The sequence below is a fragment of the Thermobia domestica genome, chromosome 10 (genome assembly GCF_964235325.1).
Source record: "Thermobia domestica chromosome 10, izTheDome1.hap1.1, whole genome shotgun sequence".
Classification (NCBI taxonomy): domain Eukaryota; kingdom Metazoa; phylum Arthropoda; class Insecta; order Zygentoma; family Lepismatidae; genus Thermobia; species Thermobia domestica.
Genome location: NC_137463.1, coordinates 169,947,311 through 169,953,014, shown reverse-complemented (window position 1 = coordinate 169,953,014; position 5,704 = coordinate 169,947,311).

Genomic DNA, 5,704 nt, shown 5'->3' with positions numbered 1-5,704 from the left:
GTAAAAATTGAAGATGGACGTGAGGTGAGTTGATAATATACAGTATATATATTTTTTATAAATATTTTGGTTAATTCATTTGCAAAATTTACGATAAAGTGTTCAGTTTTTGTAGAAAAAAAGCATGAGGGCCTTCCAATAGGTAATATTTTTCATAATTAATATATTCATAGCGTGTATCTTCGACGAGGTTTGAATTTACAGTAATCCTCTTGCAAAGCAATAGGCCTATGTAAGATTGAAAATTTAAATGTGTATTGGCGTAGACTATTTGATAAGAGTTTGTCTGTATGTTATAAATTTACATTACTATTGATGATGAGTGTGGTTTCTAATTCAAAAAGTCAAAAATTTTAAAATATTTACTAAAACATTGGAACTTGCTGACCAACACGCTGTAGATGTAACTCCATCAAAAGTGAGAAGTCAGATGAATTCGTTGCTACTCAGTCACTAATTTTTACTTTTAGTTTGCCTACCATTTCCGAACTACGTGAAGACTGGTTATTGTTGACTTACGCTCCGTGCTTATATTCCCAGTCACCTGCGTTGTTTCAAATGTCAACACTTTGGGCACACAACAGCACGTCGTGTAATGCGAGTGGTGCTCTTTATGCGAATTGTGGCCAGAGCAGTCATGGTGTGGAACCTTGTACAGTGTTCAAGTCCTTTTATCTCAACTGCAAGGGCGAGCATTCTATTTGGTCTCGGGACTGTCCAGCATTTCAGCGTGAGAAACGTATCCGGGAGCTAGTAATTGTCGAGATCTCTGCTGCCAATGCTAAGGGTCATTTGAAAGAAAGTAACCCCTTCTCGCATTCTGTGCAATTTGTTACTGCTGCAGCTATCTCTTGTACACGGAGAAAAATGCATAATCCAGTCGGCATGTAGGGCTTAAATTCTGTTTTTACCAGGTCATCGCCATAACGCGCGTCACCACATTAAGTAAGTTGTTTCATCCGTAGTACGATCTCTACCACCGTCCAGCGAAAATTTTGTATTGTGGGACCACCATTTCAAATCTGGAATTAACGCCATACTCATTCCGACGGTGGTAACTTACTATATAATGTTGTTACCACCTTTCTACGACTGTCCCCTCTTGGTTCTTTCTAAATCTGTGACTCCCTACCTTACGAGAGTAATAAGATGTCATATTCTGTGAGAAGGAAAGGGAGGAAAGATGTTTTTAACACGAAATCCAGACGCCGAACTCCAGACTTGGCATGGTGTTCCCACCTGCTGTACTTTTATACATGAAATTACATTACTTAAGGAGCGCACCCGCGTAAATACGATGTATCCACACGGAAATCCTAGTCCTTTTTTCTTAGTGTAAGTTTGTGGCAACGCAGACGTTCGACGTTTCCACACAGATTATATTCCCGACAAAAGTCCAGACGTTCCTCCCCCAATCGTGTTAACTAGTGAGCCCCTAAAACCCCACGTGTTTCTGTTAGTGTTGTTACAGGTGGCCTTCGGTAAACTCCACCTCTTTGCCGCTCACTTTATATGGTCGGCCTAAAACTTAGCCAGTATATACGGCAATTTGATGATACGGCCATTTCCCCGAAAAGAACATCAAAATCTCTTCCCCTGTTAATAAGCCACATTCTATTTCTTTAAAGTTTGATGTGGTGGAAGACAATCTGATGGATACTGAGTAGAAGGTAGTTGGCCCACATGGAAAGGTTCGCGTCAAACATTAATTTTTGATGCTTTATTTTTTACTATTATTATTGTTATATATTTTCTCTAGTGTTATTATTAGTAGTATTTATTGTTATTGTTATGTATTTGTTATTCTCATATATTTATAATTTTATGTTTTAGATTTTTACTTCTCTTTTGCAGCAGTATTTTTCTTATATTTTGATATGTTGATTTTTAAGTTTTATTTAAATAACTTGTGTTCCTCGTGACGGGAACAAATAGCCTCGATGTTGACGTCTCTATTAAATCAATCAATCAATTAACTACTCGTCTACCTTCGTTCTCTTAGGTTTCACACTTTATAGCGACCAAAATTGAGCTGCTTGTTTTTGAGATTTGTCATGCAATAAATTGAACATTGTGTTGCTGGTACATATAGTAGTAACTAACTCTCCATTTTCTTTAAGTTATTATGAAAATTAGATAACTGGAAAAATCATGAGTGAGGCTACTATAATTTGCTACAGCAAATTAATCAAACGTGGTTAAAGATTTTAAAATGTTGAAATGGTTAAAGAATCATTTAAGACATAATCACAATTGCCTTTCCAGCTTTATTCGGGTAAATATCCAGGAATGTCCATAGTTCCGTGGTTATGCTTCAACGTGTGTCAATAGAATTTGAGGAAGTTGGGATAAAATAAGTTGGAAGTCTAAGGGAAGCATGCTTTAGGTATATATAGGGAACAGTATGACGGTCAATACGGCGTTCAGTTAGTAGAACATGGACAAGCGAATAGCAAATATATATGGGCAAGTGTCACTATGCCTCATCAACGTTGAAGGACTCAAAGCATTGATGTACTGTGTTGGCATGGAGCCTCACAGTGTTCCTACGGAAAGGCAGGCTCAAATATTGTGAAATTTGTGCACGTGCAAAGCATGTCCTGAAAACGCAGGGAATCTTGGAAGATGGACCGCACAGCATTGATAACAAGCATATTGTTCACATGGCTATGCCAAAATGAACACTGTCGTTCACAGTATTAGGTAGACGCTGGAGCATAATGCGTGTGAAGTCGTCTTAGTCGATACTTTGACAGCGTCCTGTGAACTTTGTGCTGAGGTATACATGGCTTTATGTCGACTCCCATTGATTCAGAACAACAAACACCTCAAGCTATGTACAAAGCGTGTATGAACTAGTGGTGGGCACAAAAACCGGTTTTTCGGTTTTCGGTTTTTTAAAAAAATGAAACCGGTTTTCGAAAATTTTCAAAAAACCGGTTTCGGTTTTCTCCAAAACCGGTTTCGGTTTTCTTCAAAACCGGTTCGGTTTTCTCCGAAACCGGTTATCGGTTTTCTCCAAAACCGGTTCGGTTTTTCACCAGATCCGGTTTCGATTTTCTTCAAAACCGATTCCGTTTTTTTTTTTCAAAATTTGTTCTATTTCTGACCAGAATGGTGTTTCGTTGTTCTCCGGAAACCGAATCCATTTCCACAGAAATAGTCTTATGTGTTTTCGAAAAGTTTTCACCGAAACCGGTTTCGGTGAAAAACCGAACCGGTTTCGGTGAAAAACCGAACCGGTTTTGGAGAAAACCGAACCGGTTTTGAAGAAAACCGAAACCGATTTTGAAGAAAACCGAAACCGGTTTTGGAGAAAACCGAAATGTCGGTTTTTCGGATTTCGGTTTTTATAGAAACCAGTTTTCGGTTTTTATAAAAACCGGTTTTGCCCATCCCTAGTATGAACACCGTTGCTGACATGTTGAGCGGCAGACAAGTTGCATAGTGACGGCTGCATATCTATTAGATGCTATAGTAATGAGCGTAATCTGCTACTGTAGTGTTGAGTATTAAGACAGCCAAAAGACAGGAGTGTGGTGTGAGTCGGCACTATTAGGTACTAAATACGACCTCAGCTCCTACCCATTCCGAGCAACCTCACCAGTGATCAATACATTAGGAAAGTTTCTTGATACAACTTCGCATGTTATTTCAACAGTATCATGCCCGATCACATCTATCCCAGAATATAGAATCATTCTTAAAGGAATGACCTGCACGTCGCCTGATATGTTTCTCATCGAAGATGAGTGTGGTATTATTGGTTGACATTTTGTTTATCACAGACCTTCAACAAGTAGGGTCGATGTCTTGTTAAGTCGAGCTTTTAAGTAAGGCTACTGTAATGGCGAATCTTTAACTAAAGTACACTTATACTACCAGTGATTAGAAGACGTATGGTAAACAATTGACAAATACAAAGCGAACATGGCCGACTTAAGTTTTCGGAAGAAATCGGCAAATCAGGTTGTGATTCGCCGTCATAATACCTCCTCCTGGTCGAAAAAGACTAATCGGTATCTAGTTTCAGTCCGAATACGAAATCCAGCCACTCACAGCAGCCCAAATACAGAAACTGATCCGAATATCCTTACACATTCGAGCGGACTTTCCACCATTGTAGATGGAGTACAGAAGTCACATGGCAGCATTTACTGATGAGCTAGCCAAGAAAGTCTGATCTTCCCTCTTAAAAAAGGCTGAATCTCCACTTGCACCTCCCAAGAAATTAAATCTGACGTCGTCACTATAACTCTCCTCGCGAAATAATAGGAGTTCCGACTCCTAGGTTGAGAAATCCTGTGTTAGAACATTTGGTATGGAATGATTGTTTCAATGAGGTTTAGGTTTCTCCTGAAAAAGGGTATTTAAAAATTAAATGTCTATTTCTATGGTTTTCTTGCACCAAACTCTACGCGTATTACAGAATTATTGTAGCACTTAACTTTTGTAGATATTAAGTAGGCGTACCTTTATTAATATACTCATTTTTTAGTTTTTTTTTTACTGGCGAAGAGACCTTATTATAGAAGTACTCTTGCTAGCAAATTATCCTTTATCTCTTCTTTTGTTATTAATATCTGACCGAATGTAATATGTACATCAATAAAATTCTTTGACATACAGGATTCATCATTCTTTGTAAGTTATTCGGTATGGATTCAAATTGAATATGAAACGCAGGTTCCCTTTTATCAGCCTGCGCATGAGTTTGTTTGTTTTATGCGTTAACTAGAAATTTAACGTCCAGTTTTAGCACCGAAGCTATATGACTAGCGAAGTTATGAATGGGGTTTTAATTCCCTGAGCTTACACTTCAAAGCGAACCCGCGATTCCTGTACATAGTTTGAGATTGGAAACTTATTTCTTATCCCCAGAACACAAACCAAAATTATTTGAGAATGGATCACGAAAGCTCAGCTTAAAGCACATGAATATAACAAAAGCATATATTTGAAACAAAATATAACAGTATACGTCTCAAGTAGCTCTGGTAGTTTTTAATGTTATTTATTATGGTAAAAAAAAGCTAGAAACAAAAACAAACATTGCTTATACAAATTTGTCAAGTTTTATTGGAAGTAACTATACCTAAGTATTGTTCCACTGCACTCCATGTGTTATACGGAGAGTCTCCATCTTGTATTCGATCTTTCTCCACGTCTTCCGCGGCATCTGAGAGGTTATAAAAATAATAATAGTATTTTGAACACGACCCTTCAGTTCTTGTAGATCATCTATCATTTCATAAAGAAACATTGTCTTTGATCTGCTCCCGAAGGAAAAAATTCAGAGGAGTAATGCGAACATTGATTTCCATGGATTATTCATGAAACAGTCTGTTATCGACTCTTCAGGTCCATCTCATACTACCGTGGCGTTTTACCTCACTTTCTGTCGATAAAAACATTTCGTTACACGCCTTGATAGTACTATTTGTCGAAGGATTCTTGTGAAACACACGACTAAAGTTTCATTGTCTTTGTACAACCTTTATACACATATTGTGTTTTTCCCTTAATAAAAGCATTTCTTTTAAGCTGCACTAGTACCGCCAGCACCAAATTCACAAATATTGTTCTGCTTTTGCAACACTTAACTAACCAAGAAGGTTCATTTTTGAAATGTGTAATGACTATTGAAAAGCTTTCAGTTAGAATTCAAACATCGCGTATTATACTGGGTTTTTAGAATGGTAAT